Here is a 16,401-nt window from a genome sequence, read left to right as displayed (position 1 = left end):
AATCTGTCAAGGACACTTGCCCTGGCCATCTCAGCAGCCTGAAAAGGTGGGAAGCTTCTCTGCACTCAGGTTTACATGCTTTGTCCTATTCGCGGGTCTTTTGCAGTAGCAAAGGAAGATTTACATGCGAAAACTTGTGGCTGTGCACTTTTCAAGGTGAAAGGGTTGCTTGCAAAGTCCCCTCCCCCCACCCCCAAGCCTAAGGGGAAAGCCTGGGATGTAGGCAGAGGGGCCTCGCTCAGAGCAGCCCTAGGGCGTGTCCTGGGAGGGGATGGGCTGGGCTTAGGGCCCGAGTGCAGGCTCAGGCTTGGAGGCCGAGCTGGGCTCCGGCCCCTCTTCCAGTGTCTGTGCCACTCTGGTCTTGCCCACTTTGTCAAATTCACAAACATACCGAAAGAAGTTGCCATTTCAAACTAAACTCATCTAAGCAGAGGTCTACAACAGAAAGAGCTTCTCCCCGCAGACGCTAATGGGTGGCGCCTAGTGAAAAAGCGCCTCAGCTGTTGCTCCGCGTAAAGGGGGCCCTTCTGCCCGGGGGGGATTAAGTAGCAGGCAACGTTGGGGGTTGAAATGTACTTGCCCAGGCAGTACATATGATAACATTGGATCGATACAGAGAAGATTAGCATGGCCCCTGCGAAAGGATGACACGCAAATCCGTGAAGCGCTCCATCTTTTCCCAAGCGGCCGGCTGGCAAAGCGCTCCCCGTGGCACGGCGGACGACAACCGGAAGAGTGCCGCGGCGGCCAGCTCCCAACCGTTCCCCGGAACACTGTAACACGGCGGACGACAACCGGAAGAGTGCAGCGGCTTCCGGAGACGGCAGTGCCGTGGGAATGCCTGTGAGAAACGCCTACCGTGACCACTTCAACAACCTGTGAATGAGGCTCACTTTGACCGATACAGAGCATATTGCTAATGGGTCACGGGGTTGGCCCATTACCAATCTTCTCTGTATCGTTCCAATTTGATGAAAATATTTGCCATTTGTTGCAGACAAAGGAGACGTGACATTCAGTGACACTCGGAAATTCTGGCGGAGATTCTTACAGTATTCCTGCATTCTCTTGAAAATGTCTTTTATTTTGTTACCCAGGTGGGAGATTCATGCTGCATTGACTGACGCTGGGAAATTCGGCATTTTGGCGGAGATTCTTACAGCATTCTCTGGGAAATGTGGGTTTTGTTGTTGCAGACATGGGAGACGTGTGCTGCATTCAGTGACACTGGGAAATTCGGGCCTTTGGCCGAGACTCTTCTGTCTCCGAACCTTTGAAACTTACTCAGCGTAACGGCTTTGCCAAACGTGCTTAAGTTCCTCTGTCTCCTTGCCCCCTGAAAAATGACCTGAACTATCTGGTAATCTGTCAAGGACACTTGCCCTGGCCATCTCAGCAGCCTGAAAAGGTGGGAAGCTTCTCTGCACTCAGGTTTACATGCTTTGTCCTATTCGCGGGTCTTTTGCAGTAGCAAAGGAAGATTTACATGCGAAAACTTGTGGCTGTGCACTTTTCAAGGTGAAAGGGTTGCTTGCAAAGTCCCCTCCCCCCACCCCCAAGCCTAAGGGGAAAGCCTGGGATGTAGGCAGAGGGGCCTCGCTCAGAGCAGCCCTAGGGCGTGTCCTGGGAGGGGATGGGCTGGGCTTAGGGCCCGAGTGCAGGCTCAGGCTTGGAGGCCGAGCTGGGCTCCGGCCCCTCTTCCAGTGTCTGTGCCACTCTGGTCTTGCCCACTTTGTCAAATTCACAAACATACCGAAAGAAGTTGCCATTTCAAACTAAACTCATCTAAGCAGAGGTCTACAACAGAAAGAGCTTCTCCCCGCAGACGCTAATGGGTGGCGCCTAGTGAAAAAGCGCCTCAGCTGTTGCTCCGCGTAAAGGGGGCCCTTCTGCCCGGGGGGGATTAAGTAGCAGGCAACGTTGGGGGTTGAAATGTACTTGCCCAGGCAGTACATATGATAACATTGGATCGATACAGAGAAGATTAGCATGGCCCCTGCGAAAGGATGACACGCAAATCCGTGAAGCGCTCCATCTTTTCCCAAGCGGCCGGCTGGCAAAGCGCTCCCCGTGGCACGGCGGACGACAACCGGAAGAGTGCAGCGGCGGCCAGCTCCCAACCGTTCCCCGGAACACTGTAACACGGCGGACGACAACCGGAAGAGTGCAGCGGCTTCCGGAGACGGCAGTGCCGTGGGAATGCCTGTGAGAAACGCCTACCGTGACCACTTCAACAACCTGTTGCAGACATGGGAGACGTGTGCTGCATTCAGTGACACTGGGAAATTCGGGCCTTTGGCCGAGACTCTTCTGTCTCCGAACCTTTGAAACTTACTCAGCGTAACGGCTTTGCCAAACGTGCTTAAGTTCCTCTGTCTCCTTGCCCCCTGAAAAATGACCTGAACTATCTGGTAATCTGTCAAGGACACTTGCCCTGGCCATCTCAGCAGCCTGAAAAGGTGGGAAGCTTCTCTGCACTCAGGTTTACATGCTTTGTCCTATTCGCGGGTCTTTTGCAGTAGCAAAGGAAGATTTACATGCGAAAACTTGTGGCTGTGCACTTTTCAAGGTGAAAGGGTTGCTTGCAAAGTCCCCTCCCCCCACCCCCAAGCCTAAGGGGAAAGCCTGGGATGTAGGCAGAGGGGCCTCGCTCAGAGCAGCCCTAGGGCGTGTCCTGGGAGGGGATGGGCTGGGCTTAGGGCCCGAGTGCAGGCTCAGGCTTGGAGGCCGAGCTGGGCTCCGGCCCCTCTTCCAGTGTCTGTGCCACTCTGGTCTTGCCCACTTTGTCAAATTCACAAACATACCGAAAGAAGTTGCCATTTCAAACTAAACTCATCTAAGCAGAGGTCTACAACAGAAAGAGCTTCTCCCCGCAGACGCTAATGGGTGGCGCCTAGTGAAAAAGCGCCTCAGCTGTTGCTCCGCGTAAAGGGGGCCCTTCTGCCCGGGGGGGATTAAGTAGCAGGCAACGTTGGGGGTTGAAATGTACTTGCCCAGGCAGTACATATGATAACATTGGATCGATACAGAGAAGATTAGCATGGCCCCTGCGAAAGGATGACACGCAAATCCGTGAAGCGCTCCATCTTTTCCCAAGCGGCCGGCTGGCAAAGCGCTCCCCGTGGCACGGCGGACGACAACCGGAAGAGTGCAGCGGCGGCCAGCTCCCAACCGTTCCCCGGAACACTGTAACACGGCGGACGACAACCGGAAGAGTGCAGCGGCTTCCGGAGACGGCAGTGCCGTGGGAATGCCTGTGAGAAACGCCTACCGTGACCACTTCAACAACCTGTGAATGAGGCTCACTTTGACCGATACAGAGCATATTGCTAATGGGTCAGCTCATTACCAATCTTCTCTGTATCGTTCCAATTTGATGAAAAAAAAAAAATTGGAACGCTACAGAGAAGATTAGATGTCCGGGGTTGGCCCATTACCAATCTTCTCTGTATCGTTCCAATTTGATGAAAATATTTGCCATTTGTTGCAGACAAAGGAGACGTGACATTCAGTGACACTCGGAAATTCTGGCGGAGATTCTTACAGTATTCCTGCATTCTCTTGAAAATGTCTTTTATTTTGTTACCCAGGTGGGAGATTCATGCTGCATTGACTGACGCTGGGAAATTCGGCATTTTGGCGGAGATTCTTACAGCATTCTCTGGGAAATGTGGGTTTTGTTGTTGCAGACATGGGAGATGTGTGCTGCATTCAGTGACACTGGGAAATTCGGGCCTTTGGCCGAGACTCTTCTGTCTCCGAACCTTTGAAACTTACTCAGCGTAACGGCTTTGCCAAACGTGCTTAAGTTCTTCTGTCTCCTTGCCCCCTGAAAAATGACCTGAACTATCTGGTAATCTGTCAAGGACACTTGCCCTGGCCATCTCAGCAGCCTGAAAAGGTGGGAAGCTTCTCTGCACTCAGGTTTACATGCTTTGTCCTATTCGCGGGTCTTTTGCAGTAGCAAAGGAAGATTTACATGCAAAAACTTGTGGCTGTGCACTTTTCAAGGTGAAAGGGTTGCTTGCAAAGTCCCCTCCCCCCACCCCCAAGCCTAAGGGGAAAGCCTGGGATGTAGGCAGAGGGGCCTCGCTCAGAGCAGCCCTAGGGCGTGTCCTGGGAGGGGATGGGCTGGGCTTAGGGCCCGAGTGCAGGCTCAGGCTTGGAGGCCGAGCTGGGCTCCGGCCCCTCTTCCAGTGTCTGTGCCACTCTGGTCTTGCCCACTTTGTCAAATTCACAAACATACCGAAAGAAGTTGCCATTTCAAACTAAACTCATCTAAGCAGAGGTCTACAACAGAAAGAGCTTCTCCCCGCAGACGCTAATGGGTGGCGCCTAGTGAAAAAGCGCCTCAGCTGTTGCTCCGCGTAAAGGGGGCCCTTCTGCCCGGGGGGGATTAAGTAGCAGGCAACGTTGGGGGTTGAAATGTACTTGCCCAGGCAGTACATATGATAACATTGGATCGATACAGAGAAGATTAGCATGGCCCTTACTCAGAAGATATTGCCCATTCTTCTCAGTTGGGAGGAGGGCGGTCCTGTTCAACGATGAGAGAGCTGCGGTGCAGGAGGTTCCCGGTTCGAGTCCCGGCTGTGCAGAAACGCCAATTAGAGAAAAGTGATTATGTACTGTGTCAGACTGTGAAACACTGGGCAAATAATTGTGGAATAACAGGGAGTTTTACAGATTTGTGTAAAGTGTAGCTGTGACTGTAGTTTACATTAAAGTGTGTTGTTATTGTAATTTATCTTCTGTGTGGGAAAGTCTTTTTTGAATTGTAGTCAATAATTGCCCTTAATATCTTTATTATTCCTACTTATTGTTCTGTTCTGTAATTACTGATTTCTTATTGAATTATTTAAGTAATGATTGAAATTGCTTAAAAATACACAATTGCTCTGCAATAATAATAATAATAATTACAATTTCATTGTGGCAGAAGTGTATTGTGGTGTAATAAAGAGAACTGGACAAAGATATAGTGACTTGAGTTGACTGCTGTTTATTTCATGGTATTTTTATAAAACAAAAATGCAAAACAGTTGGTCAGTAAATTGCTTACAGTGACACAAGTCACATTAAACATGAAGCAAGTTCAACCTGGCCGGCAGTCTGGAGGGATTTCATCAAAACAGAGTGTTAGATGAGCAGTTATTTAATTATAGCTTTTGTCATATTTCCATATGAATAGAAATGTTTGAAATGAGAAGCAGCATCTGGGACAGAGTCACAGCACTCGAGTAACGTTTTACATTTGCACTGAGAAACATTGAGCTTAGAAACAGATAAAACACATCAGCAGGAAGCAGAACTACAGCAGAACACAACACAGTAAAAGTAACCAAAACTTTCCTGCTGTACAGTTACCATCCATCATCCAATCAATGCTGCAATATCAAAGGTTCAAGTTAAAAGCAGAGGTGGAAAGTAACAAAGTACATCTACTCAAGTACAATTTTGAAGTACTAGTGCTATTTCCATTTCGTAAGACTTTATACTTTTCCTCCACTACAAATGTACACAAGAGGGAAATATTGACCTTCACCCTCAACCAGGCAAGGAAAAACTCCCCCAAAAAAACCTTTATCAGGAAAAAAAATGCAGGAAACCTTGGGAAGGAACCGAAGGAGGGATCAGGGTGGTCAGGTCTGCAATAGGTGCCGAGTGGGCAACATGACAATATAACAGGTGAATCAAATGGGGCAAAAACAAAGTACACAGAAGGGGACAAAGATGGGACTGCAGCAAATGCACAGTGAAGGAGGATAACAATCATCGTCCTTCACACTGGCGTGCAGTGTCAAAACATGTATATGTTCACGAATGTGTACGGTGGTTGTTGCTTTGTGGAAAGTTCCTACAATCACACCGTCATCATACAGCCGTAACACACATCTGGTTGGATGGATCGATGTCAGTCAGGTGTCTCGCCTCAGACCTGCTTGCCGTGGGCGTCCCTGCCAGTAGTCAGACTACAGACAATATAGCTCTGAGGGTCCTCAACGCACATACCAGGGAGCAGAAGCCTCCCTGGCCTTCTTCCTCCTGTAGCATGCGGTGGAGGCAGGGACGGGCGGTCCAGGAGGAGGAGGAGGAGGCTGCAGGGGCAGCTGGTCAGGGCCGGGAGGTTGCAGGGTGTACAGGTAAGGGGCAGGGACGGTGTGGGGCTGGGGAGGTGGGGGCGGGGGGAGAAGTTGAAGGCCTGGCACAGTGTGCAGTTGCTGAGAAGTGTGGGGCTGGTGGGGCTGTGTGGCTGGCAGGAGGGTCCTTGGAGCGGGCCGTCCTCGCTGGGTGGCCTGGCGTGACTGGTCCTCCGGCATCAGGAACACAAAGCGGGGCGCACTCCCCTCCTGCTGCAGGTGGAGGGGCTTGGCCTGGAGGAGAGGCTGGGCGGCAGTGTTGGGAGCAGGTGCGGGCACAACATCCTGCTCCAGAACAGCTACCTCTCTCCGCTGCTGACGCTTGGAGTACCTGAAACACATAACACACACACACACACATAATGTCTGTCATTCAGGCTAGTGTCACCTGTAACCTTAACACCTGAAATGCTCCACTAATGACAATATCAATATATAATGAATAATATTGTGGTAATGTCTCACCACTGGGACAGGTTCCTCATGTTCAGCTGGAACAGCTGGAGGTTGGTCTCAGTCATGAGCCTCCGGCTGTCCAGCACCGCCTCTCTAATGGCCACGTAGTCGGCTAAGACGAGCGCCCAGCGACTCCTCTTGGTGCCGGCCGACTGCGCGGCACAGGGGTGGATGATGCAGAGCTGGCTGCAGATGGCCTCCACCAGCAGGAAGGACTGCTGGGGAAACTCCTCTTCCTCTCTTCGCCCCACAGGGCCAGGGGCCTGCAGACGGGCTGGAGCCGGCTGGACTGCAGGAGGGGCAGGGTCCTGGTCCTGGTCCTGGTCCTGGTCCATGGGCTCCTCGGCAGGTGCTGCAGCAGGTCTCCCATGGGCGGCAGGAGGCAGAGGCTGAAGGAGCGGGGCAGGGACGTGTACAGCTAAGGCTTCAGCAGAAAATAATAAATACATTTAGAATTAGTATACAAGAATAACAAAGAGACATTCAAATAAAAAAAAGAGATAACAAAGAGACATTAAAATATTTCCCCCTAAAAATATACCACCACCTAATTTAATCCAACATTGTTACTGATATAGTATTAGTATTATTTCATATTGTTAGTGTACACAAATCAGAAGACAAAATAAATGTGGCAATTAATGATTGTTATTATCAGTGAGACACAAATTAGAAGACACAATTAGACAACAGAAGCAAAATGCCCATGGAAAAGATACACAACAGAAATGTGATTTGTGCCTATGATGAGATGATGAAGACTGCAGGAGGAGGAGGAGGAGATGCATCCTGAAAGTAGTTAGTAGTAGTTAGTCTGCAGCTAGACTGCAGCAGCAGAAGCAGTGAAGATGTGAGGAGCAGCTACAGCACCAAGACACCAGATGAAGTTAGGCAGACAAATAAAATGAGGGTTTTTCTCTCACCCAAACCTACCTTCTCCATTGTAAAGTTACCAGCCTTTGTCCATTGAATATTGCAATAAAAAAAGGTTCAAGTTAATACAGTACATGGCTGAATACAATCACAATGTCATATCAGTCAGTCAGACATTGAAGACTTCTAAATGTACTTACACTGTTCAACTTCTGTGGCCACCTGGACCAGCTCAGAGTCAGACAGCTCTGGAGCTGGTGGAGAGGAAGACACCCCTGCATCACACACAGAAAGAGTGTCAGACATGGTGCATGGGTAGCAGAGGCTGACTGAATGTGTGTATTGATTGACACTTACCTTGAACGGCAGGCTTGGGGCGTAGCCCTCAACACCAGCTCACCGCTGCTGGCAGTCTTCCTCAGTGAGGGATGCTCCATCTAGGCAGAGGCAGATTAAAGGTCAGTGAAACAAATATTATAAGGATAAAGGCTGTTTATGAGACAATAAAAGACTGCAACATTCAAGGGTGACAACAGCATCATATTAAGTAGAGTAATCACATGTATGTGTGGATATTGATATAGTTTAATATAGTTAGTTTAACTTACGTTCTCTGATAAGTTCTGAATGTATGCTGTAGAAGAGAGAAGGTGAATGACAGGTGACATATTATAGATAAGATAAGATAAGATATACTTTATTCTCTCGCAGGGAAATTTGTCTTGGGCTCCAAGCCACTTCATCACACAACACATTTGTCAACAACATCATAATGCACATGCACGCAAGTACATAGATCATACATACAAACTGATGCAAAACGTGCTTCAATTCACATGTTGAGTGTGAGACAGTAGTTCTTTAAAACAGAACGTGAGCTAGACACGTAGCTGTACGGTAATAACGCCTCAGCCAGTATGCATGTATAATATGAATATGAAAGACAAGGAAGTCAGACTATAAACTAGTATACTGTTCGTTTTAATGACATTTCTCCCTCAATAATTTGACAATACAAGGATACACCGCCAGGAAACATATTTTAGCAGATATAGAAAGTTTCGGACAGCTAACGTTACGACAGTAATCGGTGCAGATCGCTCTGTAAACGAGCCCATGAATAAACTACGTATTAAAAACACATGTAAAGCACAGTGAAATGCAGAAACAGTGAATATAACGTTAGCCAATATGAATAAAAAACAAGTTGTTTCTTACTTGCCGGCCGGTAACGTTAGACTCTCCCGTTAATAGTAGGCTAAGTTACGTTAGCTAACTACGTAGAAAGCAAACGATCGGTAAACACATCTAAACCCCCCAGGTAAACACTGTCTTATATTTTAATAAAATGAAGTTTGTGTTTTATAATAAGTTAATTTTCTACACAGAAATCGCTACTTACCTAGTGACAGTTGAACTCTCGCTTCAGAGCAGGCAGCAATGGCCGACTTGGAAAAGATATTGGAAACTGGATGGAGCTCTGTGATTGGTCAAATATTGGAAGGGATTTTTTTCCCCTACGAGGATATTGCCCAGTCTTCTCTGTGGGGGGAAGAGAAAAAATGAGAGAGAAGGGGGGTTCCGCTCCCATGTATCCGGTGGAGGGTTGGCGGTTCGATCCCCGGCCGGGCCGAGGACGGAGCAGCGCTTCAGAACAGTGTGGGGTCTTAGTACATATGATGGTGTAGAGCTGTACTGTATGATGCACATCTCAGACTGAAGCCTGCAGACCGGTCCAGTGTCCTGCTGTCCGGCCTGCTGTCCGGCTGTCCTGAGCTCGGTGGTCCACACCAGCATTCGTTCAGCCGAGACACTCTGTCCCAAATACATCCTGATGACAGCAGAAATTAAAATGTCCACCGCTCATATACAAGCTTCATCTGAGTGTGTATGTATCATATAAAGAGTAAACAGTTCTTTATGTACATGCTAAAAACAAACAACAAGCTGCAAACAAACTAACTGCAGCCATGGTCCATGTATCTGATTGGTTAAGCAATTCATGTTTACACCTGAACATAAACAAAACTGTCTGTATGTTTTTCTCACGGAAACCTACAGAGACTCACCAACCTGATGTTTTTGTTAAAGGAGAAAAGCTCAAGGTGGTGTCTGATTTTAAATACCTTGGAATCATTTTAGATTCAAATCTGTCATTTAAAAAGCATGTTAAAAAGGTGGCCAGTACTATAAAATTCAACCTGGCTAACTTTAGGCATATAAGAGCATACCTAACAACAGAGGCAGCCAGCCTCTTTATGCATGCTGTGATCTTCTCCCACATAACATACTGTGTTACAAGCTGGTCACAAGCAAGCAAGACAACGCTGAAACCAACTGAGTCCCTTTACAAACAGACACTGAAAACACTTGACCGAAAGGCCAATAGCTATCACCATTGCCATATAGTACAAAAGTACAATTTATTTAATCTTGATAGTTTTAAACATTTTGCAGATGCTTGCCTCATCTTTAAGGTCTTACACTGTGTCGTACAATACAGACGGAGCAGGTTTGGGCAAACAGTCTTCTCAGTCAGAGCCTCCCACTACTGGAATAGTCTTCCTAGTGAATTAAGAGAGAGCACTAATTACCTAACCTTTAAACATAAACTTAAGAGATGGCTTAAAGCAAACCAAACTTGCAATCATGAGTAATCATACTACCTCATCTCTGGCACTGCCTTTATATACTCTCAATGTTTTTACATATATCTGTTACTTTTGTAATGTATTTATGTATTGTATTGTATTGTATTGTGTGGTAATGTAGTGCTGTATGTATGTATGTGTAAATAAATAACAAGTTTGGAGCATTAAAGTCCTATTTAACGGTGTATTTCTGGTATAATTCACATGAGCTGATAGATTCAAATGAGTTCTGTTTATTATTAATGTTAATAACTGCTGAAATGTTTGTTTAGTTTTCCTTATTTTGCACATTTGAACCCTTAAACTGTGTCAGCAGCAGCATGATTAATCCATGTTGTGTTTTATTGACTTGTATTGCAGTTAAATGTCATGTTTACATGTGAGAAGTTGTGGAATGCATTATAAATAATCAGAAATAATAAAGCTTCCAAACAAAGTGCAGTTTGCAGTTTTTCTTTTATTAGAAAAAACTGAATAAATAATAAATAAAGAAAGAAAAAGGAAAAAGTCCCTCAGTCCCCCCCTTGGTTGCCTGCTTGTCTCCTCCTCATTTCCTCCCTCCATTCCTCGACCATCTTCCCGCTGGCAGCGGCACAGTACGCCACACCTGGGATGCGAGTGTGGCCAGTGTCGAGCCTCTTGGGCTGGCCACACTTGCCGCAGACGTACTGCGCCATCGGCCGGCGGGTTTTGCTCCCGGGCGGCGGCCCCTGCCCTGCAGCAGCAGCCTCGGCCGCCTTCCTCTTCCTGTAGGCCGTGGACCTTGGCACTTGCTGCGGTGCAGGAAGAGGAGGAGGCCGAGCAGCAGGGGCAGGAGCGATGATGGTACCCGGGAGCGGTGCTGGAGGAGGAGGAGGAGGAGGAGCAGGAGCAGGACCAGGAGCAGGACCAGGAGCAGGAGCAGGAGGAGGCGGCAGACCCCTACATGAGGGTCCTGGCTGCTCCTCCCGGACGTGGAAATGAAAGGGCTGTCCTCGTCCCACCTGTACAGAGGACAGCCCTTTCGCTGGAGGGAGAGGCTGGGCGGCAACTGCTGCAGCAGGGACGACGCCAGTTCCCTGCAGCAGCACAGCCCTCCCCCCCTCTTTCTGGCGCCGAGAGAACCTGGAAGACAAACACAGGCTGTTTTTAGGCTCTTCAGCTTTCATCAAAAGATAAATCACAGTACAGCTCACAACACATGGACACAGCTTCATGTTAAACTCTTACCACTGGGACAGGGTCCTCTGATTCAGCTCAAAGAGCTGAATTTCGGTCTGAGCCATCAACCTCGGGGCCTGCGGGGCCCGAGTTCAGTCCGAGAAGGCAGCTGAAAGACAGCCACGGAGAGGACCGTGTGGGTTAATATACAGCAGCTTTATTAGAGGAAATGGCAATATTTGAAATGAGTCTTACCGTTGGAGACTCTCCTTCCCAGGACAGGAGGTGTCCTTCCCCTTCGCTGCCTTGAACCGCCCCCTCGGCTGCCTCTCCCGGTGTCTGGGAGGGTAGACGAGTTTATCTACCCTCCTGTCAGAAAGCCCCTGAAGGCTCCATGCTTCCAGCAGGGCCGTGGCCAGCTTCAGGATGTGCTGATAGCCTGGCTGGCCATCAGGACCCTGCATCTCCTCCTGAGGAGAAACACAAGAAAGGAAGAGAAGAAAAGGGAGGAGGGAGTACTGCTGTGAGCAAACAGCCAGCAAGCATTATAATATCTTCACTGTTTTTATTATTATTATTATTATTATTATTATTATTACCATCAGTAGTAGTTTGTAGTTAGTGAACTTACCTCAGAGTCTGAGGAGGACTGCTGGGGAGCAGGAGCCTGAACCTCAGGGGCCTCGGGAGGGGCATCTTGGTCAGGGGCGGCCGGACCGGATGGCTCAGACCGGGGTGCGTCAGCTGGATCACCTGACCGGGCCGCTGCTGTCGCTGTGCCCGTGGAGGGGGTATCGGGCTCGAAGACGGCGGGGTCCTCAACGTCCTCCTCGATACCCTCATGCCCGCCAGGACTCGGGCAGCAGCTGGAGAGAGAACCAGAGGAACATACAGAGCACTTTAATATCTGAGGACATGACTTTATGGGTGAGGGCAGCAGTGACATCTGAGGCCCGATAGGTAACATTTACTGTTTGACAGACAGCCTTACCTCAGCACTGTCAGCAGGTGGTAGGGGAGGGAGGAAGGCTGGTCCGGGCAACTCCTCCTGCCGTCCTTCCTCCGGGGCGGGGGCCTGCAGAGCTGCAGGAGCAGCTCCCGGGGCTGCAGGCGGTAGCAGGGTGGAAGCTGCAGCTGCTGCTGGTGGTGGTGGTGGTGGTGGTGAGGAGGGAGCCGGTGACTCCGCAGGCCGGACCATGATGAGGGCTGCTGGAGGTCGCGTGGGGCGGTCGAGCTCCAGTGTGGCCGCCAGCAGCTCCTCGTCTGTTGGCGCGTCCAGCACAGCAGAGACACCGGCCCCCTGTGGCGCTGCTGAGGTGGTGGCAGGAGGTGGATGAGGCAGGAGCGAGAGAGGGGCCTGTACAAGTGAGGCTTAAAGAGAAATAAAATGTTTCAGTAACATGTAAGAATTTGATTTTTGTGTTAATATTGAATGACAAGCACAAGCACAGCCAAGCTGCATAAACACTACAGGAGTACAGAAGGTGGTTTTAAAGAGAGAAAGCGAGGATGAGACAAAATGATGACAACAGATTAGACTGGACTTGTTGAGGGAGAGACGCAGGCAGCAGCTAGAGGGGTTAGCAGGTAAGTAGGGAAAGGATGATGAAGAACATGTTACTCTCCAGATGCACTCGTTAGTGATGTTTGGACAGGTGATTGGCAGACCTGTTAGTGATTTGAGACTTGCAGGCAGACACCAGCTAGTTTTTCATTTAACACAAACTTACCCTGTCGTTTCCTGTCCTTCTCTGATTACGAAACATTTATAAAGCAAAATAAAAAGAAGAGTCAAAAATGAATTCAAGCCTTTCTGTTATTAACAACATGGTACATGAATAATACTTGACTTTTTACTACTTACACTCCTCTATGTCAACTACCGCCTGGACCAGCTCTTCATCCGAAGGCTCCTCAGATGATGTAGAGGGAAGAGCTGGTCTGAAGAAGGCTGCAATCACACAATTAGAGGGAAGAAACAAAGAATATATACAGTGAACACAAGAAAAACAATGAAGTTTAACTGTATTTAATTTAGGCTGGACTTGAGCTTGCCTGGAAATGCAGATGCAGGCTTAGGGGCCACGACCTTCTTAACCCGTGTCTGCATTTCCACCGCAGACAGAGAACGCCGCCCGGAGACGAAGGCCGCAAGCGCAGAACCAAGAGGCCTATAATAAGAATAAATGACACACAACAACATCTATAATGTGACAACATGACAAATACTTTTCTTCAGAAAGGTCATCCATCCAGTTACAACTAAACTCAGACAGCTTTAAAATAAAACACATACTGTGATGCACTCCTGGCTCTCTGGCTCACGGCCGAGACCGAGGCTGTGCTGCTGCTGCTGCTGCTGCTGCTGCTGCTGCTGCTGCTGCTGCTGGTGGCGGTGGTGGTGGTGGTGGAGGATGCAGCAGCAGGTCTCTGTCTGTCTCTGCTCCGGACGTAACGGACGGCGTTCTCCATCTGCGTGCCGGGAGCCGGCGCCTTCCTCCGGAGGTAGTTGACAAATCTATGCAAATCAGACAATTTGTCATATGATTCTTATCATCGATGGCCAGAACAGCAACTATATTATAATCCAAATGTTATCACGACTTACCGGATTTTCTTTGTGTCCTCCGACTCGTACAGGCTCTGCAGGGTCTCAAATTTGAAGTCCCCGAAGCCAACAAGGGCCTGTCCCTCCTGACCGGGCTGGAGGGACTTCACCCGCGCCTCCTCAAACGCCCGGTGGAACCTGACTGCCTCCGCAAAGTCAGGGTACGCCGAGGAGTAGCGGGTGAAGGCGTCCTGTAAGTTCACACAGAGGTTAAAACTGTCATCGCTCCTTTAATTGTACTGTATGAATATCAGACTGAAGGACTCCACCTTGTTGGCCATCAGGGGGGACTGAGACCCTGTCCTCTCTCGCTCCTTCTGGTGGGAGGCGACCAGGTTGACGGCGTAGCCCACGTCGTTCTCCAGGAGCCAGTGGAAGGTCTTGCCCTGGTATCGGCCAAACTGGACCTTCCACCGGCTCAGGACGAGGGTGGCGTTGGCGGTGACGCTGCCTGCCGGGGGCCAAGGGCTTGGGCGTCAGGGGATGCCTTCAGCAGGAGGGTCCCATTAGGGGCCCTCCTGAAGTTCGGGTGTTCCATCTAAACACAGAAAATGAACATCAGCAGAGTACCGGTACACGCTTTAAGATAACAAGTACAATTATACAACAGTTGGTTCCGGTCGAGCAATTTGATTGGACAAGAGGAAGGTTGGGAAGAAAGTCAAGTGAAATCCTCTGTGCTAACAGTTTAGCTGTTGCTTGATATACAGTACAACAGCACTCCCTCTCATGTGATATTGCTTAAATAAGAAATGCTAATGATGATGAAGAAATGACATGTAGTACTTACATTCTTTGTTTTGAAAGTACAATCTATAACATGACAGAGGACAACACAGTTAGATTACAGTGTTCTGCTGTACTCAGATCTTTATGTCATCAATACCATAACAGCAGAAGCATAAAAACATTTTCATCAGAGCAGTTTCATTACATTATCACGGATGTTCTGACATCTTTTTATATTTGATATATACATAATATACATAAGTGGTTGAACAGCATGTGGGTTAGCTGTGTGATAAAGTACCGACAAAAATATCTCAGTTAGCAGCTGTCTTCAACTCTACTGGACTGTTGAATTAAGATGGAGATAACGTCATGTAACCGTTGCGTTAGCAACGTTAGCAGGCAATGTTAGCAGCCTACAAGAGTTGAATAAAACGCTGGTTAACACAAAGCAACGATAAGTAGTGTATATAATCAATTCCACACAATAAAATTGAAGTTTGACATTTTAATAAGAACTATAAAGCTCCGGCTTTGGCGAACGTTAACGTTCTGCCGATCGCACACATATTCCACAAAGTGCCGTAAAAACACCTCGGTTAACTCGGTACCACTAATGTCAGACAGAAATCTGAGTTTTTACAGTGTTTTCCACAAATACTGAATCAAAATGGATTAATACTTCACTTACGAAGTCGCTGCTGTCTCGTCCGCCGGTAAACTGAGCGCTGTCAGTAGCCGAGTTGGTGAGACACTGTTGAGACAAATCCGGCTCTCCTATTGGTTGGCAAAAGTTGGATTCTCCTTGTTGAGACAAATGAAGCCATCTGATTGGCTGTATCGGACTAAGCACGGGACCACGGCCGTGAACGGCCATTGGCCAACTGTTGGCACAGTTGAGACAGAGAAGGAGTTTCGGGTGGCGCAAGGATGACACCAGCCCCCAGGCGTCAGATCTCAGCCTTGCTTCCAATTTGACATGGTGGCCAACGGTGGTACTGCAGCCTAAAATTCACCTGCGGCCCAAAAAGCTTTTTTCCCATAGACGGCCATTGTAAAAGACAGTCCTCTAAAACTGTTCAGAAGATACCTACAACACCACACAAGACCTTAAAACACTCTTTGAATTATGTATTTTTTAACCATGAAGGCCGATTTTTAAAAAAAATTACTCAGAGCCGTATAAAACACAGTTTTTTGTGGGTGACGTCACCTGAGGGTACGAGCAAAGCACGCGCCTCTGAGCTCTGCATCGGGAACGAGCCTCCTGCTTCCGCTGCTGCTCCGTCTGTCAGCTGTGTTTGTACAGTCCAGCTTCGCTTTTATTAAAATATGAAGTATTTTACATGAGTAGCCCACCGGTATTTAATATGTACAGATAAGAACTGATCACCGAAAACGGAGGTTTGGGATTAGGTGTGTTTTCTGTGCTTGTTCATGACACGGAGATGTAGACAGCAAGCTAACTATATTAGCCTTGTTTTTAGCCTACATGTATTCCACAGGTCTGTCTGGCGAACCCAACTAGTCATGCTATTCATCACTTTTGTATTTCGTTGTGAATTAACTTTATGCTCTTTTAATTTTTTTAAATAAACGATTTTAAATAACTTGACCTGTACAGGATTTCTAATTCAGTTTCATGACAGTATTGTATGGTGCTGTGTGGTTAACCTGCCTGCATGGTAGTGACTGAGTCTAGCTGCCAGTCAGAGTTGCACTGTGTTTCTAAACAGAAGTGTGTGGCTGCTGTGTAGGGAAGTGAACCAGGTCGACTTAGCTTTGACAGACTAATGATAAACTC

The 16,401-nt window shown here is 48.2% G+C and overlaps 3 non-coding genes and 1 pseudogene across 3 annotated transcripts; all 4 read left to right on the top strand.

The window, feature by feature from the left end:
* Nucleotides 1–572: 572 nt before the first annotated feature.
* On the top strand, nt 573–679 carry LOC144538015 (U6 spliceosomal RNA). The gene has a single exon (XR_013504025.1). It is a non-coding gene; the product is annotated as a U6 spliceosomal RNA (small nuclear RNA).
* A 1,255-nt stretch (nt 680–1,934) lies between these two features.
* On the top strand, nt 1,935–2,041 carry LOC144538013 (U6 spliceosomal RNA). Its single transcript, XR_013504023.1, has one exon. It is a non-coding gene; the product is annotated as a U6 spliceosomal RNA (small nuclear RNA).
* A 944-nt stretch (nt 2,042–2,985) lies between these two features.
* On the top strand, nt 2,986–3,092 carry LOC139925059 (U6 spliceosomal RNA). The gene has a single exon (XR_011785260.1). It is a non-coding gene; the product is annotated as a U6 spliceosomal RNA (small nuclear RNA).
* A 1,335-nt stretch (nt 3,093–4,427) lies between these two features.
* Nucleotides 4,428–4,515, top strand: LOC139920819 (U6 spliceosomal RNA; annotated as a pseudogene).
* The last annotated feature ends 11,886 nt before the right edge of the window (nt 4,516–16,401 follow it).

The sequence above is a fragment of the Centroberyx gerrardi genome, chromosome 23 (assembly GCF_048128805.1).
Source record: "Centroberyx gerrardi isolate f3 chromosome 23, fCenGer3.hap1.cur.20231027, whole genome shotgun sequence".
NCBI classification, from domain to species: Eukaryota; Metazoa; Chordata; class Actinopteri; order Beryciformes; family Berycidae; genus Centroberyx; species Centroberyx gerrardi.
The sequence above is the reverse complement of the archived record's forward strand: the minus strand, read 5'-3'. Positions and strand labels throughout refer to the sequence as shown.